The 26456-nt window shown below is 54.3% G+C and overlaps 1 protein-coding gene across 1 annotated transcript in view; it reads right to left on the reverse strand.

Annotated features, from left to right (window-relative positions):
- The window catches only part of TSPAN9 (tetraspanin 9), a 181028-nt gene that overhangs the window by 154386 nt on the left and 186 nt on the right, over nucleotides 1-26456 (reverse strand). Inside the window, exon 2 of the mRNA XM_030834691.3 lies at nucleotides 19564-19630. The gene's annotated coding sequence lies outside the window, so the exon portion shown is untranslated. The remainder of the gene's footprint in view (nucleotides 1-19563; nucleotides 19631-26456) is intronic.

Raw genomic sequence — 26456 nt, forward strand, 5'->3', positions numbered from 1 at the left:
CTCACGGGCCCAGCCGCTCTGCGGCATGTGGCATCTTCCTGGACCGGGGCACGAACCCGTGTCCCCTGCATCGGCAGGCAGACTCCCAACCACTGCGCCACCAGGGAAGCCCTCCCATTTAGTTTTAATGAATAAAAGTATCATTAATAGCCTCAGAGAAGTAAGAGGCGATGCTGCAACCATGAAAACAAAACAAGATGCTATAAAAACAAAAAATGTATATTTAGAAAATATAAGAACTCTTAGACATTAAAAATATACTAATTAGCATGAAACCCTCAACAGAAGCCTAGAAGATAAAGCTGAAGAAATCTCCCAGACTTCCCTGGTGGTGCAGTGGTTAAGAATCCACCTGCCAAGGCAGGGGACACGGGTTCGATCCCTGGTCTGGGAAGATCCCACAAGCCATGGAGCAACAATGCCCATGGGCTACAACTACTGAGCCCACGTGCCACAGCTACTGAAGCCCACATGCCTAGAGCCCATGCTCCGCAGCAAAAGAAGCCACCACAATGAGAAGCCCACGCATACTCTTGTAACGAAGAGTAGCCCCCGCTCGCCGCAACTAGAGAGAGCCCACGTGCAGCAACAAAGACACAATGCAGCCAAAAAGCAAAAAAAGCAATCTCCCAGATTTTGCAGGGGTTGGGGGGAGTGCAAGTAAGGAGAAAGAGAACGACAATAAAATTGTAAGACTAATCCAGGAGATTCAATATCCAAATTCTAGGAGCTCCAGAGGAAAGAAGAGAGAAAACGAAAGGAGCAAATCAATGAAGTCATTCAAGAAAATTTCTCAGCACTAAATAATGGGTGTTTCAAGACTGACAGGTTCCAGGGAGCCCTGGATGGAAACATATCCACACTGAGTCATGTTACTTCTGAAGTTTCAGAACAGCAGCCAAAGCGGAGACTTCTACACGCAGAACACTAGAGATTCCAGAGGGAAAAACTGTGTCACCTGCCAAAGATTAAAACTGGAACATTAGACAGTAACCTTGGAACTTAAGCAATGCTTTGCACACAAAAAAGATCCCTAGCCTAGAACCCTACAGCAAGCCACAGGATCAGTAACACGCAAGCGTGGAAGGAATATTTTCTCAGATCCGTGAGGCCAACGAAGGTTCGCAGAGCACCTCCTGCGCAGCGCATGCATTTCCCTTGCGGTGCACGCACTGGATTACCACCGGCCCATCCCCTAGACGAGAGCCCAGAGGCTGTGTCTTATTCCTCCCCGTAGCCTCAGCACAAGATGTTATGGGGTTACCCAAGAAAGGGGAGGTGGGGGGCACTTAGCGAAGGGAAGTGACCCTAAACGGAATCCTCGGGGATAAGGACCCACAGCACCATGCGGTCCAGGCAGCAAGAACACAAGCCGGGGCTGGGGACCCGTCACAACCCATCGACTTGCTGGCCACAGACAAGAGTTCTAGCTGGCAGGGGAAACTCAAGCCAGGGATGAACAAATCCACGCGGAAGTAGCGCTGGCGATGTTACCAGGTATCTGGGCTTGTTTTAATCAGCTTTTCTGGAACAAGGTGATATATGAGTCGATGAGATACAACCAATCTGAGCATGAAGAATGGGGACAGTGAGGCAGAAGCCTGGCTCCGGGTGCGACCTAAGGGTCCCTGGAGCAGTCTGGCAGCCCCACAGGGCACAGGCCACCAGGACACCAGTGTCTGAAACACAAAGAGGAAGCTGGACCTCACAACAAGCACACGGAAGCCCCGGAGGGAGGGCACCTGGGCCTGGGGGCTGCCCTGGGCCAAGGAGGCCCTCTCTCCTCACCCCTGCCCGTGAAAGCCAGAGCTCGGAGGCGCAGAAAGATCCAGGCCCAGAGACTGGGAACGGAGGCCCGGCCACCTGGCTGGTCCGCCCAGCCAGCTGGGAATCCGAGCCCTGTCTCCAGGCCCCTCCCACCCCTTCAGTCCCGCCTGGCCAAGCGCAGGTTCTCACGAGGATGTTCCCTTGCTGGATTTCCAGGTGGGAAGAAGCCGCCATGGAGGAGCCGCAGCATGGCACCTGCTCCAGGCGGCTTTTGGGAGAGGCCCCCTCCCCCATGCCCGCCCCGAAGGAGGCGCCGGAGCCTCAGTGGATTCCCATGGCCCCTTGACGATTTCCTGCTCTGCAGCAGTGGCGGCTCTGAAATAGAAATAAAGTCAGGGGCCTGCCTGCTTGGCTTCTGAGGCTGGTAACCCGCTGGGATCTGAGCAGCCAACAAGGAGCCTTTCCTTCCTGAAACAGCCCCGGCCCCGAAAGGGCGCTGAACAGGGCGCCCTCCTCCCAGCCCCACCGAGGTCTGGCTCTGCCAAAGGCGTACGTTCAAGGTGAGGGACTGGGGGGTGCATGCAGGGGGCCCGGCAGAGGGGCCGTCTCCTCCCCGTCCAGAGCCTCCCCTCTTCCCACGGCCAGTCCCCTCCTGGCTGGTTCTACAGGGCCTGTTACTCATCACAGACACAGCACCTCCCAGCTGAGGCGTCCCCTGTCTCTCCAAGGTGAACTCGAGGCACGAGTGGAGAAGGCGAAGGGCTGGGGCTGTGAGGACCCGCTGCTGTCACAAACTCTCCTGCCAGATCACCTGCAGCTGGGGTCCAGCCGCTGACGTGCGCTGTGGGCAAGCACGTGAGCAGGCATGCAGGCGCGTACAGAGCACGAGTGTGAACCAGCACGTGAGTAAGCCGTATGCAAGCGTGCACGTGCATGCTCCATGTGAGTGTGCATGCGGGGGAGGGTGCAGACAGTGAGTGTGTGAGAACAGGAGACGTGCGTGCACGGGGACCTGTGCAGAGAGCAGGCCCCGAGTCCCCGAGGCGCCGCTAGGTAAGGGCAGGGCGTCCCACCCCAGCCCCCCTCCCCCAGGTTCAGACACCGAAGCGCAAGGTAAACGCAAAAGGAGCGGCCTTCCCCCAGTCCAGAAGCCCCGTTTCCCACCAGCTCACCTATGCCCTCGCCCCTCCTCGAGGCCAGCTGCACCCGGCCTGGGCCTCTGGGTTCCCTCTTCTGCTCCCACACCAGCTTTACTCTCTGACCCTGATTTTCCACCCTGCAGCATATTTTTTTTAAAAACAAGGAAAAATCCCCCTCGCTTCCTTCAGGAGCAATAAATTAGAGGATTACGGAAGTGACATTCTGCAAATGATCTGAACTACTCAGAAGACGAGATGGATAAAATACAGGGCATTTTGGCCCAGATTCACTCAGAAAGAGAGGGAGGGTCTGCCTCCAGGGAGGGGGGACCATCTGCAGTGGCCGCCCGCCAGCCTCGGGCTGAGCCCTGATCGGTAGCAGAAAGCCCAGGCCTCTAAGTCACAGGGCTTATCTAACATGCCAAACACAAGACACGGGGTCCCTGCGGGCCCAGAGAGGCTGCTGTCTAGAGTCGGGGCACAGACGCCACTCCCCAAGCTGCCTTCCCTCATCTAGAAGCAATCTGTCCCACCCTCCAGCAAACACTGAGGTAAAGGGGAGAGCCTGCCCCACACCCCTGCTGGCTGGCCAGCTGAACAGCTGAGAGCGGCCAGAGAACAGGCACAGGGCAGCCTGACCCTGACCCCAGACGCTTGTGCCGTCCTCCTAAGCAACCTGTCCCTTCGCCCCTGAAAACCGGACAACAGTCGAGAGCACAAGCTTTGGAATCAGGCTGTCCCCAGCTGGCAGCTGCTCCAGCAGCCGACTCTTGGTTTCCTCCTAAGGAAGATGCAGGTAACGTCGGTCGTCGGAAGGATCCAATGGGACGTGCACGCCCGGGGTCTGCCTGGTGCCCAGCACACAACACGCACTGGATAGACAACAGTTACTGCTGTTCCTTCTGCTGCACACTCAGCTGACTACACAACAGCCACCACGGTCCTTTCAAAATGAAACGCAGGTCCGTCTCCTTGATCTAATTCCTCCAAAGGCGCCCACCTTGCCCACCATAAAAGCGACAGCCCTCAGAATGGCCCTCAAGCCCCTGTAGGGTCTGAGTCCTGTGACCTTTCCCCTGCTCCCTTCACTCAGCTGTACTGGGCTCCAACAAGCCTCACACACTCCTGCCGCAGGGCCTTTGCACCTCCTGTTCTCTCGGCCCTGGGATGCACCTCCCCCAGGTATCTCCAGGACTCACCCACCTCTTCTTCCCTCTCTGATGAAATGTCACCTCCTCAGGAACGCCTTTCCTAAGGACACTGTTTAACCCATAATACCTGCCCCCCGCCCCTTCCTCCCACCCCCTTCCTTATCTCACTCTGACCCATAACGTTTGTCACTATAGATTTTAGTTATTTGTTTATTGTTTGTCTCCCCCTCCAAAACATAAGCTCTTGGGGTCATGGATTTTTCTTCACTCCTGCATCCCCAGAGCCTAAACAGTCTGGCCCCCAAACATCTGTGGGATGAATGAGTCTCAGGACATTTAGGACAGCCCCACTCGGGGGTTGCCAGTCCTTTAAGGCTTAGTGGCCTCCTCTAGAAAAAAAACATGCTCGTTCTAGCCACTTCTCAAGGTCGTTGTCAGGAGGAAACGACAGGTAAGATGATTTCTGGGAATATTCTTTGGTGCTTTCACAGTGGGGCGCCCTATAGAAATGGAAGACCCCCAAATTATTTATCCAGCACCAACTGAATAATTACTTATTCAGTCCCGGGGTGGGGACCCTGAGTGCTAACAGGACACCACAGAGAGGGGTTTACACAGACAGTCCTTGCCTCCAAGGACCAGTCCGAGGCCCTCGGACCCGCGGGCACGCGTGGTGCTGTTCACCACAGAATCCCTTGCGCACGGCAGGTGCCCAGTAAATGCTTGGCAGAGCATAAATGAGAAAGTCCCACATGGATAACCACACAGAGGACAGAAAGATCAACCACACAAAAATCCTCAGTAAAGTATCTGTTGACCTAAAGCAGCACGTAGACAACAGCTACCACAGATAAGACTGACAGAAATACTGAATACATTTTTATTATCTTCACAGCAGAGGCAAATGTGTTCCAAGGCACAAGTCAGGAATTGATGCAAAAAGCCACGGGGAATGGACAACAAGTTCGGGAAACTTCTTTCTAGTGAGTGCATTTCAAGAAGGAGGCCAAAATCCTGCAGATCGTGACAGGATGCGCTCCATCCATATTAGCTGTGATTACGCCATTGCTTGTTTTTTTGCTTTTTGTTTTTTATATACCATTGCTTTTATTATGGTCTTGGCACCCTCCAATGGAACAAGCAGGAAACGAGACAGAACACTCAGGTTTCCCATCGAACAGTGAGAGGCCCGGGCGCACCGCTTCCCGCTGAAGCACCTCTGGAGTGCAGCGCGGCCCAGCCATGGGGATGAAGGGCCGACTCCATTCGGTCATCAAGGGCTCCTGAGTGCCTGCTTTGTGCCAGACGCCATCTGGGCACTGGACAGACAGAACGCACACAGAGTGATGCACCTCCTCTCCCTTGGGCCCCCTTTCCAGGGCGCGCGGGCTTTGTGAGCCCGAACGCAGGCAGGTGCCAGCCCTCCAGGTACACCGGTCTCCAAAGAACATTCCCTCTCCGTTAAGGGAGAAAGGATGCTCATTCACAAAGGGTTCTGAGCACTGGCTGAGGAGGAGGCCAAGCCCACACTGCTCGGGTTGGTGAAAGCTGCTCTGGGGACCCGGCAGCCTCGGACACGAAAGAAAGTCCTGCAAACGGGCCATCCCCCAGCTCCCCGGAGAGCCACTGTTCCTCCCATCTCGCAAAGTAAGAAACGGAGCCTCCTGCAGGTCAAACTGGTCTGGAGGCCAAGGCTAAGAGGGCCAGAAAGTCCCCAGTTCAAGAGCGCTCCTTATGCCCATGGTGGTGCCTGGCTCGCCCGGTGGGGGAAGGGAGCGGTGCACCAGGAGAGAGGCTCCCGGAGCTCAGGCCTCTCACTCGGGGCACAGCCCAGCACTCGGCTGCCAGGAAGATCTCTCTTTCTTTCTTTTAAGAACTCTCTTTCTGCAAAGCCCCAGAGCCTGCCCAGCTGTGACCGCTTACAAGCGACCTGACCGGGCTCCTTCCGTACAGAGGTGGGACAACAGCCTCGGGGAAGCAGGAGACAGGCCCTTGGCTTAGGACCCCTTCTGAGCTGTCCCCCTCCCCTCCCCCAAAGCCACCAAGCCGCAGCCCCGCCCGTCCTTCCTGGGCTGCATCCTTAGAAAGGGGAAAAGGCAGGTGCTTGAGGATTCCCTTGAGAATCTGCCAGGACCACCGTTAAACAGGCCTCCCCAGCATCTTCAACCTGGGGGTGAAACCTCCCGGGCACTTCCAGTCCAGGGAGGAGAGGCCCCACGGAGGAAGAGACCCAAGACCCAGAGCAACAAGCCAACGAGCAGGCAAGAGCGGAGGTGCCTGTGCAGAGCCACGTTCGCCAGGACGGGAAGGGCTGCAGCAAGGCCGCCAGGCTTCACTGCGCAGGAGGCTCACAGTCACCCTGCCTCAAAGGCACTGTGTGTCCAGACACAGGAGACAATGGGACGAAGCACTGACACAGGGCCAGCCCGGATCAATGCGGTGCCAGGCAGGCTGAAGGGGGATGACGGGGCCCAGCACCGGCAGCGGGAGGCCACTTCCGCAGGGGCCCCAGACGAGGCCCGGGGATGGAGGCAGCAAGGAGTTTCACAAGAGTAGTAAGGAGCATGTTTCAGGTGTGTTTTCTGAACACGCTTGCACAGGTGCGTACATGCGTGCGTGCGTGCGTGTGTGTGTGCGTGGGATGCAGAGTTGCGAGGGCGGATGAATCAGGGGCTCAAAAGGAGGAGTAACATTTAACCTCATTGAGTAGAAAAGTATCTTAGAGAGTATCTCGTGTAACACTGTACCTACTCTTCATCCCAACAAAATCCCGGGTCACTATCAGTCTTTGCTTAAACCCCAGCAGTGATGGGGAGCTCACTACCTCCCAAGGTAGCCCATTCCTCCTCTGCCGGATGGCTCCAGCTGTTAGGAAGTTCTTCCTGGAACTGGGCCCACGTCTGACCTCCCTGAATCCCCTCCCCCATGGGTCCTAGGCACCTGGGTATTTAGGCTTTGAAGCCACAGGACATGTTTACACCCTCCTGTCCACATCAATCCTGCCCACGTCAGGAGGCCATTACTGTGCATCCCCTCCCTTCCCATAACACTCCATAAAAATAACTTCCAGACAAAAGGAACATTCCCAAACCCTTCACCCAGTCCCCATGTGGTGTAGTTTCCACCATCTTAGTCACCCTCCTCTGATGAATTCAGAGTTGCCAGTATCCCAACCAGAATTAACAAAACCCAGATGCAGATGTGCTATAAGCTGCACAGAGCACAAAGTGTAAACCTCATACCCAGGGCAGCATTGTTTTTCTTAGCAACCACACGGCACAATTAGCTTATAGTTTCTTCCGATTTATTCATTTGGTCCACAAACAGGAGTTGTCTCCTATGTGCCGGGCACTGGGCTAGGTACAAAGGATGTTAAGGGAAATACCGTATCACCTTTGTGCTCAGGGAGACAGCCCGTGTGGAGAGATAAAAAAACAAACCAGATGAAACACGGGGGAAAGAACACACAGCTAATGGGGTTTTTCCCGTAGGAAGGCTGACTAGAGACACCTGCCCCAGAGGGTAACGATGCCCAAGGTGAGTGTTCCAGTAATGCCAGCCTCAGATTACAGCCACGGTGAAGTGACAGGGACTGGCTTCACCCCTGCCCCTTAAACGACTAAAAAGCTGGACAGAAGGCACGAAACAGCTGCTTCAGACACTGGACAGCAGGCAGCACTAGACTGTAATCCGTGAGAGAAGGAAACACAAGAGGGAGTCCCATGAGGGCCAAGCTTACTGCCCGGAGGCAGCATCCACACAGCAGCGGAGGACAAGGAATCCACACGGGGTCCAGTGGTCCCACCGAGTTGAGGAGACAGAAATTGGAGTTCATAGAGATAGAATTTTTAGGGCAGAACTTTGGAGAGAAGGGGACTGCACAGAGAGGGTGCTCCGGAGAAGAGTCCCCTGGCATCTCCAGCTGACCTACACAAGTGTAGGGTAAAACACCACAAGCCTGGGAACAGAACCAACAGAAAGCAACGGGCCAGCCAATCTGCGGAGCCCACTCAGGGCCACATTCCCACCAACGAGAGCAGAAGAGCTCACGACACACAAGGCACTGGGTAGAGTCCTCAGAGGGTGGTGCCTCGGTAGTGAAGCTACATTAGCCCTAGCCCGAAGGCTGGACGCACCCTAACAAAGCTTACAAGCAAGCCTCGGACATATTAAACCAATCCCAAGCAGTTAAGAGGCATGCCAGAATAAAGGCCAATACTATTTGAAGGAATGTAACAAAATCCAGCAACGCTCCATTGACAACGTCTGGCATCCAATCAAAACTTAGCAGGCATTCACAGAAGTCGAAAACTATGAGCCATAACCAGGAGGAAAAGCAGTCAATGGGACAGACGCAAACATGACAGATGATGAAACCAGTAAACAAGGGTGAAAAAATAGGACAGACGCAAACATGACAGATGATGAAACCAGTAAACAAGGGTGAAAAGAAACAGTAATTGTATGTTCCATAAGCACAAGAATGCAGAGGAAAACATAAGCTTGGTGTGAAGAGAAATGAAAGATATAAAAAAAGACTCGAATGGAACTTCCAGAGATGAAAAACCCAATATCTGAAATGAAAAATACACTGGATGGGACTTATTAACATTGGATTAGACACTGCGGAAAAAAGATAATTGTACTTGAAGATATTAACTCTAGAAACTATCCAAGACGAAGCACAGAAAGAAAAAAGATGGAAAAAAATGAATGGAGCTTCAGCAACCTACAGGACAACATCAAACAGTCTAATATACACATAGTGGAAGTTCTAGAAAGAGAGGAGAGAGAAGGGGGAACAGAAAAATACTTGAAGAGGGAATTCCCTGGCAGTCCAGTGGTTAGGACTCTGGGCTTCCACCCAGGGGCCCAGGTTAGATCCCTGGTTGGGGAACTAAGATCCCGCAAGCCGTGCAGCACGGCCCAAAAAAAAAAAAATTCTTGAAGAAATCATGGCTGACTGAGTTTTCAGATTTGGTAAAACAATGCTCATAAGAGAAAAAACCATGCAGGATAGGAGGGGAGTTCCAAGCCAGGCAGACAATGACAAGGACAATGGGAAATGAGAACCCGTGTGGAGGGCGTTACACAGACAAACGGGACATAGTGGCCCCAAGTGGGTAGCAGTGAGGCTGGACACTGCTCCAGGTCACTGCAGACTCTGCAAGCCTCACTCAGCCCCTCGGACCTCATCTTGTAGGCCAAGGGGCAACCACCTCAACCTGGACAAGGGCAACTATTTTCTTAAACCTGAAGTCTGACTTTGCACAAGCAGGAGGGTCCAGAGAACAGAAGAGAGGTTTGAGGCCCAGCTGTGACATCTGAGCCCTCAGCCTGTCCCCATGGGGATGACTCAGCTGAGATGTCCACCCTTGGACCACCCCTTTGGAACAAAGAGCGGAGGCAACAAAAACATCCCACCCGTCTGAGAAGGGTCTTCCTCCCCGCGACTCCTGGAACCAGGTAACTCTCAAGCCAGAAGGGACTTGGGGATCACAGACTCCTCACTTTACACACGAAAAACCCAGAGAAGTGACGTGACTGATCCAGGGCCAGCCGGGTGTCCTGACTCCCCGGGGCTGCTCTTTCCACTGACCACTCACCTGCTATGATCCCCACCGCCCTTCCAGCACCACGGACGGCTCCGGATGGCATCATGGGTCAGTGCACATCTACACGGGTCTCTACACACCCATGCCGGCTCCTCCAGGGCAGAGGCAGATGCCTGGCATCACTGTGCTCCTGACCTGCTACCGGATGGGTGCTCAGTACGCGCCCCCTTCACGCGCACTGAGCAAAAGGGTCTCTGGGCCTGGCTCTGGGGAAGGGAGGGAGAGATGAGGCTCCCCAGGGTGCAAGGCCAGAGCTGCCCCGAGCTGCCTAGGTCCAAGGGGGACAGAGAAACAGAGCAGAGAGGTCAGAGAGAGGGCTGCACTGACCTGGCCAGTGGGTGCTACCACGCGACCCCCGAGACGCAGGGACGAGCTGGTGTGGGAGGGACACTCCTCTGGCTCCTTATCAGACTGGCCCCGAACCAGCCCTGAGCTCCCACCTGCTCCTGCCCGGAAGAGGAGACTGTCTGAAACCTTCCTCCTCTTCCCCTACCCTTTCCAGCACCTCCTTCAGCCCCAGCCTTGCTGTGGGCTCTGGGCTGAGCGGCACCTCTTTACAGGGGTCACGAATGAGCAAATTCTTGAGCTATTCCTGGGGCCTCGATTTTTATCATCCTTCCATTCTGGTCAATTCTGAGAGGCCAATGGCCAGGAATGCCAGAGAGATCCGAGCCCGGCCCACCAAACCCAAAATAACCCCACACGTGCCTCTCTCAAGTCCTCAGGGATTTGGCCATTTTGGGTGCATGTTTTCCTACAAAGCTGCCCCCCTGGCCCTGTGAGGTTACCTCTGAGGCACCCCTGGGGGAGCTGAGGAAGGTGGGAGCAGGGGAGGGAAGGGGCGGGGGATAAGAGAGGCAGAATCCAGGCTTGGGATCTGCAAAGGCTGGCTCCAGCCTCCTCCACTCGACTGCCTGGAGCTCCTGGGGAAGCCAGCCTCAGTTTCCTCGTCGTGAAACCTCCAAGCAGCGGCCTCCTCTTGCCCAAGACTTCCTGTCCGGCCCTTCGGGAAAGGCAGCGATAAGGCCCCCTCCCTGAGCTGCAGACGCCTTAATAAGAAGCTCCCGGTTTGAGAGTCCTGCGCCCTCCCCAGAGACATCTCCCACCCCTGCAACTGTGAAGATGGGGCAGTTTTACATCAGGCAAGTGCTCCAAGTGTCCAGGGAAATGGGTAGGATGGGGGACACATTTCTTTTCACGTCGCAAATGCAGTATTCATGCATTCAAAAACGATCGGCGTGCCCACCAAGTGTTGGACAATGAGAAAACAGGCAGAGCATCAACGGAGGGGAAAATCCAGGCCTCTGCTCTTCAGCAGAAGTAGAGACAGAGATTGAGGCGAGTGGTCAGAAGTGCCCCTGCCTGGCAGAGAACCAATGCCCAGAGGCTGCACGAGTCCTGAGTCGTCTGAGTCCTCTGGCTGCACGAACACTGCACTGCTCAGACTGCAGGGCTGGCGGAGGGGGAGGCTGCAGGGTCTCAGAAACACCGGGGTCGGTGGAGACCGGCCCCCGGTCCCCTGCACCGCCAGGTTTAGGGTGTGCAGCACCGAATGCTTTAGTTCCTGACATGAATCAGGAATGTTCAAGAGACTTGGTTTAAAACAACCACCATCATAAGATAGATACACCCTCTTAGGTATTTCTTCAAAGCTGCACCGCCCCTCCAGTGAATGCCCTTGAGGACGTTTCGGCAAAATGAAGATTTAGCACTCTCTGGTGGGGGTCCCAAGGAGAAAGGGCCCACAGTCTAAGGAATCACCTCCCCTTTGCACCAGAGTCAGGGTGGGGCTCACCTCCCCAGCCTAGCATCCTCCCTCACCCCGGCCCACAGACAGAGCGTCAGGTCCCCCCACTTCGCTCACAGGCACGGCACCATCAACCATCTGGAGAAGCAGTGATGAAAGTGGATGATGAAACAGAGGTAACATCACTTTTCATTCCAGATTAGGTGTGACTGTCAGGCATGAGGCTTCAGCCGGTCAGGCTGGCTTCTCTTCCAAGCCCTACACTGAGGGCTCTGGCTACAGCAATCCCATCCCTTCCTACTCGGCCTCCAGAGCCCATGCCCGGGTGCCACGGACGCTGCGGGGCCGAACCTCAGGGGGAAATGGGAGAACACGATGAAATCGAGAAGGCCTTTGGTAGCTTAGAACAGAAAAGGTGTGGGACTCACCTAAGCCAACATTGGCTGGAGCTCTTACCACACAGAGCACCAGGGCTCAAAGATGCCTCGCAGAGTCAGAGTGGCCAGTAGTGGGACTTCCCTGGCGGTCCAGTGGTTAAGACTCCACACTTCCAGGCTTCCCTGGTGGCGCAGTGGCTGAGAATCTGCCTGCCAATGCAGGGGACGCGAGTTCGAGCGCTGGTCCGGGAAGATCCCACATGCCGCGGAGCAATGAAGCCCGTGCGCCACAACTACTGAGCCTGAGCTCTACAGCCCACGAGCCACAACTACTGAGCCTGTGTGTCACAACTACTGAAGCCCGGACGCCTAGAGCCCGTGCTCCACAACAAAGAGAAGCCACTGCAATGAGAAGCCCGCACACCGCAACGAAGAGTAGCCCCGGCTCACCACAACTAGAGGAAGCCTGCATGCAGCAATGAAGACCCAACGCAGCCAAAAATACATAAATAAAATAAATAAATTTATACAAAAAAAAAAAAAAAGACTCTGCGCTTCCACTGCAGGGGGCATGGGTTCGATTCCTGGTCGAGGAACTAAGATCCCGCATGCCAAAAAAGAAAAAAGAAAAAATCTCCTGTTCCTTTCCTAGACTGTGTTTCTCGCCCAAGGAGTTAGACATAAAACGAAGTGGTCACTCACTTGGTGATGAAGTGATATTATAACTCTTGATGATATGGAAGTAAGAATTATCCTCGCAGCCACAGGGAACCAGAACTGGGGGGTGGAGGCATGGGCAGGGAAGTCAGGAGTCAGAGACAGGCCTCTTGGGTCTCCGCTGATGGACAGTTTACCTACCATCCGCCTCAAAGCAGCAAACGCTCAGTTGGCACAGGCTGAGGACCTCCGTTTAGTTTTTCCAATTCCTTGGCCAAAAGGAGCGGCTGAGGTTTCTTGTCTTGCTTGTGATGCCAGATTTCTCCGAGGTCTGCAGCGTCAGCTCTGCACGTTCTCCTCAACGCTAAGCGCCGGGATACACTAAGCCCGTGAGCTGATCAGATATCATGCACCCTGCCACGGTAGCATGACGCCGGCGCCCCCGGCACCCAGGGAAGCATCAGGGCAGCTGCAGCTGCTGGCTGCCTCCCATCCTCCAGTCCCCACCAAGCCCTGTCGCTGCGCCGGGTCCATTCTCTCCCAGCACAGCCAAGGAGGAGAATGGCCAAGAGGCTGAGCTGTGCAGCGTGGACTGCTTCACAGTGAACCTTTCGGCCACAAAACATTTCTTTTCCAAGAGGGGCAGAGAGAAAATAAAACACCAAGGGGTTTTCAAATGTGAAAGCCCTCTCAGCCTTTGTTCTAGTTTGATGAATGCACAAACCACCAGGCAGTTGACAGGCAAAAGGACACGGGGCGGGCGGTGAGGAAAGCGCAGTTCATCAAGGCCAGCCTGGGGGCTCCAGGGGGAGGGGAGTTTGATGGATGTGAGTCCCAGGGAGGACTTCTCCCCCAGCGGCTCCGTGGAAGCATCCTCCTTGAAACTGGAAGTGGCACTCCTTAATGACCCGGAGCTGGCTCTCCCCGCCCCAGTGTTTCCTCCTGTCTCTGTCATTTGAGGCATTTCCCAGGAAAGAAGAGTTACCACGCATGGCAGGTGATGAGAAAACTATACAAAGGAATACGTCACAGGGAGTCAGAATGTTAAGTCCATTGTGAGTTGTCTGGGAAGTGAAGTCATCCTGCAGGCTGGGTCTTCTCACTCCACCTCTGAGGGTAGGAGGGGATGGGGAGAAAGGCTGGAGCACAGGAGGTGCCCTGTTTGCTGGGCAAATGAATGAATGAGTTCCCAGCAGAGGCCTGAGTCTAGAGTGACTGGCTGGCTTCACTCACTGACGCACATTCTTCGGAGATGCCATGAAAATTAGCAGCAGGTACCGAGCAGCGGAGCTGCCAGCAGCTTCCAGAGGGCAGGCAGGCTCCCGCTCTGCTTCCACAGCCCGCGGGCCGGAGAAGCCGTCCATTACGAGGCCCGCGCTCTAGCTCACTCTCACCTCCGGCCAGACAAGCCCCTCACACACATCCACACAGAATCCACCTGGAACGACACCTCTAAGCCAGCAGGAGGATGAAGCATCCCGCCTTGCCAGTTTCCCTGGGTGACCCATCCGGTCAGAGGGGGCTGAGAAGGGACCGAGCCTGGGCTGTCTTCCAAAGGTCTGTGGCGTCTAGCCCCCAACATTCTAATCCTCCTGCTTCTGGGCCCGTGCAGGGGCTGCACACCCCTGCCCTCCCACCGCTGCACACACTTGCCCTTGACGTGCCTTTGCCAGTCCTCCCATCAAGAGGCGGCGTCTTTGCCCCAGCCCTGGAGTTCCAGCGGGTGCGGTGACTTGCTCTGGCCAAGCGGCAGGTGGATATACGTTGTGAGACCTCAGAGCCTGCATCTCAAGGGGTCTTGGAGATTCTGTTTTCACTTAAAAGGCCAGTTCCCTGGAGAATGAGAAATCATGTGGGGAAGAGAGGCCCAGCCAAGAGCCAACACCAGCCCAACACGTGCCCAAGGGGCTCCTGGACCATCCAGGCCCTGCAGAGCCACCAGGTGGCTGCCACCGCGTTCACAAGCTCAGGTGATGGGACCAGCTGAGCCCCGCCCAGTGCTATGGGCACGGCTGCGGGAGGATGGCTAAAGAAGTTTCCAGTTAGTGTAACACAATGCTATTTACGGAAATTGATAAGATAATAGGTAGACAGCTGGATACTAGTCTATCATTAAAATACCTACAAGGAATATAAGTCAAAGTGCTAACAGCGATTGTCCCTGAGGGGCAGGATTACAGGAGGCGCTCCTTTTCTACCAGTTCTGGAACGCTTGACGGTTATAAGGAGTCTGTATTATTTTTGCAACAACAACAACAAAGAAGTACTTTAAAAAAATTCACCTTGGGGCTTCCCTGGTGGCGCAGTGGTTGAGAGTCCGCCTGCCGATGCAGGGGACGCGGGTTCGTGCCCCGGTCCGGGAAGATCCCACATGCCGCGGAGCGGCTGGGCCCGTGAGCCATGGCCGCTGAGCCTGCGCGTCCAGAGCCTGTGCTCCGCAACGGGAGAGGCCACAACAGTGAGAGGCCCGCGTAACACACACACACACACACACACACACACACACACACGCAAAAAAAAATTGGATTCTGTGACAAGCTTATTTTTCCGAAAAATCTGTTTTCATCCTGTCATTCCCCTGTCCGGGGACCAACACCAGCTCCCCACTGCTAGTCTGCTGAGGTCAGTCTCCTCTGGGGGACATTTCAGGTACCCCAGAGTGAAGAGGCCCCGCCTTGACAGCTTGCTCCTCCCCCTTCCAGCCCAATCACCGGGCCACGCCCAGCTTGCCATCCACCCCTGCATCCCCGTCCCTCAAGGCCCAGCCCCATCTCCCCTGCGTTCCTCCGCCAGTCCTCAGAGAGCGGTCCACCCAACCCTGTCCTTGATGGGCCAGTGTCCTGTATTAGTCTCCCTGCACTGTGGGGAATGACTGCCCCTCATAGAAGACATTCACGGACACAGGCCAGCCAGCCACCGCCAGCTCCAGCTTCTCAGTCTGCAGTAGGCGAGGGGCAGAGCCCAGACGGTGGTTCCACCCCGACTCCCTCTCTGCTGTCCACAGCCTGCACGGTGGGGGGTGGCCCTGGACTGGCACTTCCTCCCCACCCGGCCTATCTCAGCGGCAAGCATTGGGAACCCCTTTGCCATGGCTGCTAATGCAGAGTGACTCTGGCCTGGGGATGCTCCGAGAGATTCCCCTCCCCCGCTCCGGTCCCATGTGCTGCATCCAGAGCTGAACTCTGGCTTCAAACCTACCTGCCTTCCTGGGGGACCCAACGCTCTTCCTTACGCAGGACTCTGCCATCTGCGTGTCCGATTGTAAACAAAGCTGTTTAGAATCTTCCAGGATGGGACGAGTGGGAAATGGCAAGCCCAGACCTCTACCTCACTTTCTCTAAAGCAACATGTGTCATTCTACGCGTGCCCATCCCCCCACTCCCACCCATTCTACGTGTGCCCATCCCCCCACTCCCACCCAGCCCGGCTGCTCCTCTGAGCCCTTCTACAGGGTGGGGACTCGCTGGGGCAGGACTCTCTGCCCCGCTCGCCCCCGGGGCTTGCTGGAGAGCGTTGGGCCAAAGCCTCAGCCTCCGCACTGGGGCAGGCGGCCAGGTTCTGTGTTCGTTTCACACTCCCCTCCAAGGAGGGGCATTCACGACACAGGTATATACTGACCCATTGAAAGGGCTCAGGTGGGCCTCTTAGCTGAGAGAACAATGTGGGAGAACTCCCCCGCACACAAACTTGCTAGGACAAGCACACACACACTCACCACCACACACACGCACTAGTGCACGGCCACACCCTGTCCCAACCTTGCGCTGAGCATCCCCGAGACCGCTCCCCTCATCTGTCCATCCACTGTTCTCAGAGGCCCGTTCCTACCCCTGGCCCTCTCCCTGACTCTGAACCTGACACCCTTTCCTCCCTGGGGGTGAGAGGAGCACAGGATGTGCTGGGATGCAGCACAGGTACTGGGCCGCCGCCCGCCAGGGCTCTAGAAGGCCGGCCCAGGTGGAGTGGGACGTTGTTCAGGCTTTACAATAATTTGCTCGCTCTAATTTTTCTTGTTCACCTGAGGAAGAGCATTTTTGGATCTGCACAAAGGTGCTGTGAGGGTTGGCAGCGGCCCTGAGCTGCCAAGGCCAAGGCCAGGAACACGCCAAGATCCTACACAGGAGGCTGCGGGACCCTCGGCCTTCCTGCAGTGACAGCCAAGCCTCCCCAACAAGGGGGAGGTTCCAGGAGACTGGCTGCGCTGCCTGACTCTCCAGGCGCCCTGGATGGTCCTCCACCCCCATCCTTTCCTGTTTCCAGCACAAGGTCAGATATTTTAACAAATGCTGACGCTGGGTGTAGAAATGATCACGAGGCTCTTGGAAAGTAAGCAAGTATTCAAAGTGCAATAAATTTCCAGGCACTGGAAGGGGAGTGGGGAGGAAGGCAGAGCGGGGAGCGGGTGGTAAACTCAAAAGCACAGGTAGTATTAAACAACAGACACTCAAAAACCATCTACACATGGCTGCCGAGTGGGGCCCAAAGCGCCGCGCTGACCGGTGAGCCCCCCCAGACATGTTCCCTCAGGCCGCCCCTTCCGGGAGCCCGGCCACTGCGGGCTGAGTTTGGGTTGTGTTTTTTGGTTCGAGGGGAGGGCGGGTGGAAGCTGGCCTCCACCAGGCAGATATTCTCATTTCACCAGGCTGGGGCTGTGACGGAAGCTGAAATTATGAACTCGTTGGGCTCGGGTCCAGCGATGGGGCCTCTCGCTCCCAAGTGCGTGGGGCTGGGGCAGGAGGCAGGCAAAATGCAAGGGGCGGCAGAGACCCTGCCGCTAACCAGACCGGCGCGCATCTCTGTGGACAATCTCCGCCCCCCCGCCCGGCTTCCATCAGGACCCAGATCACCTGTTCACTCATGAACCTCACCCCTCCCTCCTCCGTGCACCTCGAGGCCAGGGGCAGAGGAGGTTCTTGTGAGAGGAGGGCGGTGGGGAGGCCCCCAGAGTGGAAGCGGAGACCCAGGCAGGCCTTCGTCCACTCAGAAACCACGTTCACCAGTGCGAGAAGGCATCTGAGCGAAGGCGGGGAGGAGACCGGCCTGAAGAACCAACCAGCCCGTCACAGGGGACCTAACCAGGAGAGGTGGGACGAGAAGCTCCACCGGGAGCTGGTCACCATCCCACAGGCGCAAGCGCAGGACAAGAAACGGCCAAACCAAAGGCTGTGAAGGCCAAGGCCTTCGGAGAGGATAAACTTCCCGTCCGGAAAGGCCTTCACGCAGGTCTCCCTCACTTTGCCTTCAAACAGACGCAGAGGAGGACAGTCGTCTGGCTAGAAAGGGCTGGTGACGCAGGCCCATCTGTCTCCTCCCTTGAGGCCCCCCAGGGCGGGCCCCGTGGGTCTCTGTGATGGGGTGGGACGTGCCATGAGCCGTGAGGACCCTCACCCACTTGTCCTCAAGTCCCTCCTCCCTGCCACCTGATTCTCAGCAGACTGGTTTCCCTCGTCCTGGCCTCGCGCCTGGCTGCACAGCCAGTCCTCCCGTAGGCGGTGCCCCAAATCCCAGGGCAGCAAGATTGAAAGCAGACACCCCCCAAGCCCCGGGGGGAGGGGGGAAGACTTAAAATGGGAGCCCTGCATCCCAGCTGCAACAGACTCCAGACTCCAGGAGGGATGGGAAGCAGATTCCTTGCCGCAGGTCTGCTGCGAAGGGCAGGGGCAGTGGGAATCAGATGGCCTGGGTGTGAGCCGCTGCTCTCCTGGCACTAAAGACGTGGTCTTAGGCAAGTCTCTGACCTGCACTCCACCTCAGCCGCTGTCACTGTGAAACGGGGAAATGATAGCTACCTCACAGGACTCTCACGAAAGCTAAATGAGAGTTAAATTAAGATTTAATACGATTTAAATTAAATTAGTTGTGGACATATGTAAAGAGTCTGAAACTGTGGCCAATGATGACAATGACAAATATGAATCCCGGCATCTGAGTATCATGTGCAAGGCACGGGCAGGCCAGCCACAGGTCCGCAGCCACTCCCGGGACTCCAATTAATCTCCGCTGGGACTCAAAAAGGAGGGAACCTTTGGCAAGAAAAGCTACCAGCCAGCACCCTCCTTCTCACCACACCACCCCACCACCACGCAGCTGGGTTCTTGAAGGTAAGAGGTTTACAGATCACCCCCCAGGAGGAAGCCACAGGATAATACACACATCAATTAAAACATTAAAAGACCCAGGTCTGGGCTTCCCTGGTGGTGCAGTGGTTAAGAATCCGCCTGCCAATGCAGGGGACAGGGGTTCGAGCCCTGGTCTGGGAAGATCCCACTTGCCACGGAGCAACTGGGCCCATGAGCCACAACTACTGAGCCTGTGCTCTAGAGCCTGTGCTTCACAATGGGAGCCGTGACAGTGAGACGTCCGCACACTGCGATGAAGATTGGTCCCTGCTCGCCGCAACTGGAGAAAGCCCTCGCACAGAAACGAAGACCCAACACAGCCAAAAATAAATAAATAAATTTAAAAAGACCCAGGTCTGTACGCAGCACCCCCGGAACGTGAATCGGCACCATCCACACCAGCGACCTGGGTAGCTCCTGCCCAGCTCCAGCTCCGCAAGGGCCTCGACGCACAGGTGCTAGGAACGATGAAGCTACCAGCAAGACCCCTGGAGCCTGCAGGAGCAGAGATGAGGACCCCCAGTGAGCATCCTGGCAGAGGGTGCCCACCACCGGAGGGCCAGGGGCATTCCTGCAGCAGCCAGGATAGAGGAACAGACACAGGTGGGATTGGTCTGATTCCCACAGATTCTTTTCTGGCCGGCTGGTGGGAGGAGACAGGAAGCAGGAAGTTACAGGCCTCTCCTGCTTCCCTAGGCTCCCTCCCTACAATAAGGCTGGTCAAGAAAGAAATTAAGAATACTGCCGGCCACCATTCAGAAACAGTGGGGAGGAGGGAAATCTCTCCCGGCTCCCAAAGCCCCATTTAAGGAGCTCATCAATTCAACGTCGAGAGCTGGGGCAGAGAGACAGCTAGAAGATGTCAACATCCCACTCTATCCACCCTCCCCAAGCCACAGTGAAAGGGCAAGAGAGACTCTGGCTTTAGACAGTTTATACCACGTGGACTTTCAGAGGTCCCAGCACACAGAGGACCCAGACCAGCACTGACCTGTTTTCCTTGAATTTCCTGCGAACACCTTGGCTGCTGACAGATCACAGAAGATCCCAGGATATTCCTGCAGGAAAATAAATGAAACATTAGGTCATCATTTCGCTGTGAAGCCACCCCAGGGTGAATTCTGTCCAGCAATGGCCACTCTTCGGGCTGCAGTCTCCCATCGAGAACCCAATCATTCAACAGCTGGAGAAGGCCAGAAAGAGCAAATGCATTCCAGCCGCTGTGCAGGCCACTCAGCTGGTGGTGGGTGCTAAAGCATGATGACAGAGACCAAGCCCTGGCTCGATGGCAAAGACAGCCATGATCAACTAGTGATGTCTGCTACGGGTCATTCTAGCGGTGAGTGTATCCGTGCCAGGTACTTGCCATCTCCGGGGTGGCCCCTTGGCATCCAGGGATTTAACATTTGTAATTTTGACCACTCACAAGTGAGACAAAGTTTCAAGGTACTGAAAAGTGTGTAACTTTACTGAGATGTGAGTTTGATTCACACAAATCAAAGGAATAGACAACTGAGGCTGAGGTAAAGGAATAGACAACTCTCTTGTTTCCATCTCTGCCACATCTAAAGTTACTCTTGAGGAGCAATAAAAACTTGGTGGGAAATGGCCATCAAGTGAGAGATAAAATTGTAGCAGAAGTTGAAAGGGTAGTTAATTTGGGGTGTGAAGATATATACAGGAAACATTTGGCTCTCTGCGGAAACATGACTCCAGAGACAGCCAGGCCAGTGTACAAATACTGCCGTGGATGCAAACTTGGGATTCTAGAAGGTGCAAGATTCAGTTGTGTCTTTTTTTGGGGGGGGGGGGCAAATGGGCACTTTTTAAATTGTGATATAACTGGCATATCACATGTTCGTTTCAACATAAGGATTGGATATTTGTACATATTGCAAAATGATCACAAGTCTAGTTAACATCCATCACCACACAGTTACAAAATGTCTTTCTTGTGATGAGAACTTTTACAATCTGACTATCTCAGCAACTTTTTTTTTTAATATATTTATTTTTGGCTGCATTGGGTCTTTGTTGCTGTGCACGGGCTTCCTCTAGTTGCAGCGAGCGGGGGCTGCTCTTCATCGCAGTGCGCCGGCTTCTCATTGCGGTGTCTTCTCTTGTCACAGAGCACAGGCTCTAGGCACGCAGGCTTCAGTAGTTGTGGCTCGCGGGCTCTAGAGCGCAGGGTCAGTAGTTGTGGCTCACGGGCTTAGTTGTTCCACTGCATGCGGGATCTTCCCGGACCAGGGCTCGAACCCGTGTCCCCTGCATTGGCAGGTAGATTCTTAACCACTGCGCCACCGGGGAAGTCCTCAGCAACTTTCAATTTATAACACAGTCTGATTGTTAACTCCAGTCACCACGCTGTATGTTACGTCCCCATGACAAGATGCGTTTCTTGCGGGCTTCCCTGGTGGCGCAGTGGTTGAGAATCCTCCTGCCAATGCAGGGGACACAGGCTCGAGCCCTGGTCCGGGAAGATCCCACATGCTGCGGAGCAACTAAGCCCGTGCACCGCAGCTACTGAGCCTGCACTCTAGAGCCCACGAGCCACAACTACTGAGCTCACGTGCCACAACTACTGAAGCCCGCGCGCCTAGAGCCCGTGCTCCGCAACAAGAGAAGCCACCGCAATGAGAAGCCCGTGCAGCAACAAAGACCCAACACTGCCAAAAATAAATAAATAAAATAAATAAATTTTAAAAATAAAATAAATTGTCAATTAAAAAAAAAAAAAGATGCATTTCTTGAGAACATCCGGGTCCACGCTGAGCCTATTCTGTGCCCCTCGGAGGTGAGTGAGGGTCCGAGGAGAACACAGGGGCAAAGAAAATCTATGCCCTGAGGGGCTTCCAATCTAGTTGGAGGAGCGATGATGCCACCCTGAAAAGAGCAAATGGCCCTGCATCCTCACCATCACCCAGCCCAGAATCCCCTCCAGTCCCCCTGCATCGTTTCCTCTCCACCCCATCCCGTCAATCCATTGATGGTCTCAATCCTACTTCCAAAATGTCTCAGGTTTGTTCCTCACAGCTGCCCAGCCACTCTCCCCACCATGATTTCCTCTCTTCACAGACCCCATACTCGCCCTCCACAGGCCTAGCCCTGCTTCTGCGACCCCTACTCAAAAACCGGCAAGGTTCCCAGGCCCCCCAAGGTTAACTGCAGTCCCCCCAGCACCAGCAGGCAGCGCATGGGAGACACTTAATTTCAATGCATGGATGGAGGAAATTCCTTGGCTGGACATTTGAAGCCACCCATAATATGGTCACTGTCTACCTGTCCAGCCTTTTGTCTCTCTGGCTCCTCCCACACAACCCACTCATTGGCCCGACTGAGCTATTCCAAACCCCAGCACTTTCTTAATGCCATTCCTCAGGCTGACCTTTCTTCCCTTCTGTAGAAATGCAAGCCACACTTCAAAGTTCGCATCCAACACCACCTGCTGCATGAGGTGGTCCTCTAGCATCAGGGTGATTTATCCCTCTGTTTGAAACCACATTCTACTCTCATAAGCTATTCACCTTATATTTTTAATTGTCTTTTTTTGGGGGGGGGGGCCACACCACGTGGCATGCGGGATCTTAGTTCCCTGACCAGGGATCAAACCCGTGTGCCTTGCAGTGGAAGTGCAGATTCTTAACCAATGGCCCACCAGGGAAGTCCCTAAATTGTCATTTTTTGAAGCCCTTTCTTAACCCTTTACTGCGTTTTATGCCCCATGAAGACAAGGACATTTACCATTTTCATTTTTGCATCATCAGAACTCAGAGCAGACTCTTGTACTAAGATATACATACTAAAGGATCTGGACCCCAGGCAGTGTAGAAAAGCCAGGAGAGATGAAGACATAAAATGCCAAAGGGGTTCCAAGGAAAAGGAGGTTCTTTGGGGATGGGTGGCCAGGGAAGGCTCCAAGAAGGAGCTCAGACATGAGTAGGATCTTCAAAAGAGGGGAAGGAGGGAGTGGGGAGGAGCATTTCAGGAAGGTGGAACAGTATGAACTAAGGGACAAGGAAGGAATGAGCGAAGCATGCTCGGAGATGAGTCTGGCTGGCACCGGGGGTCCCTGGGGGAAGGGGAGTGGGAGGTAAGGCTAGACAGGCCGGCCGGGATGGGTAGGGAGGATGTGCAGCGCCAGGCTAAGGCACCTGGATGAGATCCATCCCCTCAGTCCGTGGGATGCCCACCGCAGCAGGCCTGGGCCTTGATGGCAGAAGGAGTCCTATCCTCTCTTGTTAGTCTAGCCTCCTCAGCTAGGTTATAAATAACAGGCACCGTTGACTGAACACCTGCTGTGTCTGAGGCCCTAGCTACGTGCTTCACATACATTATCTCACTGCTCCTTCCAACAGCCTTGAGAGCGCAGTATTGTTATCCTTGTTTTGCAAGCAGAAGCGAAAGCTCAAGGAGGTGAAGGCCCTTGCCCAGGCCTCAGCTGCTCACTCTTTTTTTTTTAAGTAATAAAAACTTTAATTAGCATTTATTATCTTCTAAAATCCATGGTTAGTTTCTTGCATATACTAACCAATTTAATCCTTATCTCTCTATAAAGTATGTACCACAATATGTACATTTTACAGTTGGGGAAATTGAGATGTAGAGAAGTTAAGTAACTTAACCAAAGCCATCGTCTAATAAATGGTGAGATCAGAATCTAAAGGAAAGCATCCTGCTGTTTGCAACTCATGACCACTGCCTAGTCTCACCTGCTCACTCTTACTGAACAATACGGCCGGTGCTAGAGGGCCCGTGCCGGAGTTACATTCACAGAGATGACGACTGGCACTCTGGTCAGCTACCCAGACTCGCCTTACTCACTCCTCAAGGGCAACATTAATTAAGGACATAGTAGGAGCTTAATAAAGCACACTAAGTAGAATGGAGGTTGCCAGGGGCTGGGGGGAGGGGGAAATGGGGAGTTGTTTAATGGGTGTACAGTTTCAGTTTCGCAGACGAAAAAATTCTGGAGCTCTGTTGCAGAACAATGTGAATATACTTCATGCAACGGAACTGTACATTTAAAAATGGTTATGATGGTCATTTGTGTCATGTGTTCCTTTGCCACAATTAAAAATAACAAATAGGAATTCCCTGTGGCGCAGTGGTTAAGAATCCACCTGCCAATGCAGGGGACACGGGTTCGAGCCCTGGTCCGGGAAGATCCCATATGCCACAGAGCAACTAAGCCCATGCACCACAACTACTGAGCCTGCGCTCTAGAGTCCATGAGCCACAACTACTGAGCCGGCGTGCCACAACTACTGAAACCTGTGCACCTAGAGTCCATGCTCTGCAACAAGAGAAGCCACCACAGTGAGAAGCCCGCGCCCCACAATGAAGAGTAGCCCCCGCCTGCCGCAACTAGAGAAAGCCCACGCACAGTAACAAAGACCTAATGCAGCAAAAAATAAATAAATAGATAAATTTATTTTTAAAAAATAACAAATAAATAAAGCACACTTATTAACTGACTGATTGGCTGCTGATAGCATTGTACACTGTTAAGATATCCAATGCTGAAAGAGACTCTAGAAATTTTTTTTTTTTTGCGGTACGCAGGCCTCTCACTGTTGTGGCCTCTCCCGTTGCGGAGCACAGGCTCTGGACGTGCAGGCTCAGCGGCCATGGCTCACGGGCCCAGCCGCTCCGCGGCATGTGGGATCTTCCCAGACCAGGGCACGAACCCGTGTCCCCTGCATCGGCAGGCGGACTCCCAACCACTGTGCCACCAGGGAAGCCCCTAGAAATATTATAACCCAATAACCCTCCAAAACAGAGAGCTGGTGAGGGGAGGTAACTTGCCCAGGGTTAGGTGATATTAGGACTAAGTTCGGAGCCTAGGTCTCCCAAGCTCAGCAGTAAAGAATGGCAGAGGCAGCTGAGCGTAGTAGAAAACACAGCATAAGAGGTCAGAAGCCATGGGTTCAAGTTCTGCTTCTTTTTTTTGTGGTACGCGGGCCTCTCACTGTTGTGGCCTCTCCCGTCGTGGAGCACAGGCTCCGGACGCGCAGGCTCAGTGGCCATGGCTCACGGGCCCAGCCGCTCCACAGCATGTGGGATCCTCCCTGACCGGGACACGAACCCGTGTCCCCTGCATCGGCAGGCCGGACTCTCAACCACTGCGCCACCAGAGAAGCCCAAGTTCTGCTTCTTCCACTTATGAGTTCTGTGACCTCAGAGAAGTCATTTATTCTTTCTTAGCTTCACTTTCCTAAACTATACGGAGACAATTAAAAATAACACATGCTTTACAACATTATGTGCGAATCAAAGAAAATTATATACAGCTAATGTGCAGAGAAAGCACTTGGCCAACTACAAATTACTTTATTTATTTATTCTCTTTGGCTGAACAGCACAGCTTGTGGGACCTTAGTTCCCCCTCCAGGGATCCAACCCACGCCCTCAGCAATGAAAGCACGGAGTCATAACCACTGGACCACCGGGAGATCCCCTACAAATTACTTTATAAACACTAGTTACTGTTATTCATATTAACTATCACTTTATAGATTGAAAGATTAAAATCTGAATAAGTCAGACCAAAAAAAACTCCCTCTCCATTCTGGTCCACTCTCAGCCGTTCCAGGCCTTGCACACAGCAAGTCTTCAATGAGTGAGTGTAGGACTGAATTACCCTTCAAGTTTTACCCACCTCAACCCTCTTCCTTCCCTCACCCCGCAACCCACAGCTCAGCTGCAACAGCCCTGCCAGGACCAGGCGGAGGGTAGGAAGCCAGTGTGAACCTCTGCCTCCCTGGCTGCATTCCTTAGCTAAATATAAATGATTTGTCCAGTCTATCCTTTGAAATTGTCCATAATACCTCTCCTCCCCTTCCCATTACTTAGGGTGACAAGCTGACTGCACATCTTTATAGCAGAACATACATACAAAACATTCTCTATGGCTATTTTCAGTAAAGAGAGGGAAGCTGGCTGGTATACAGGGATCAGAGCATGAGTCCTCAGTTTTCTCCACTAGTCCAGGAAAGCTTCCTGGAGGAGGATACCTGAGTCACCCCAGGGAAGGGGACAGCTGCCTGTCAGAAGGGCATCCTCACATAGTGAGTTTGGTTCTCGGAACCAAAGAAAGGTGAACTGCTGCGGTCTTATCCTTGTTTGGGGGATGGGGAGAAAAGATCTGCCCAGCCCAGGGGATCCCATACTACACCAGTGCTTCAAACCTCGCCAGACACTACAGGCGTTTGGGAAAGAGGTTGAGAAGGGACCAGTATCTTTTTCAAAAACAGGCGATCCAAGACTCCAGTTCTGAAATACACGAGTACAAATACTGCTCTCAGTAAGAAGCCAGTTTCTTGTTTGGACTTTTTCTTTTTTTTTTAACCACAACAAAGTTTTTTAAAGTCCCAAACTTGGACGCACAGATGGACTACATCTCGGACCTCGGGGCGTGCCAAAGCCCTGTCACTCTGAGTACCGATCTGCCAGCGGTGGCGCAAGGAGTGGTCGGGGTGCCGGGGGGCTGCAGTTAGTATCCCAGCCCTGCCCGAGCCCCCGGCCCTGCCTGGGGGCGCTGTATGGACCTCCCCCAGCCGGTCCACTGGGTCACACAGTCAGAAACCCTTGACAGCTCCGGGGCTCCCCCTTTCTGCTGCATCCTACAGACCCCCATCCCTTCGCCTGGGATTCCGCCGTCCACTCCCGCAGCCGCATTTCCAAAAGGTCTTCCTCGAAACCTCTCCCCTTGCAGACTCCTCTTCGCCTAGCTACCGGGAGCCGCGCACACCGTCCCCTTCGGGCCTCCCGCCCCCTCACAGGGCGCTGACCCCACCCCTCCCACAGTTCGCCCACTGCCGCCCCCCGACACCCCTCCCAGGGGCGCCCCGGGCCGCTAGCCCCTCCGGGGACCGGGTCGGG

Source organism: Globicephala melas, chromosome 10 (genome assembly GCF_963455315.2).
Source record: "Globicephala melas chromosome 10, mGloMel1.2, whole genome shotgun sequence".
NCBI lineage: Eukaryota > Metazoa > Chordata > Mammalia > Artiodactyla > Delphinidae > Globicephala > Globicephala melas.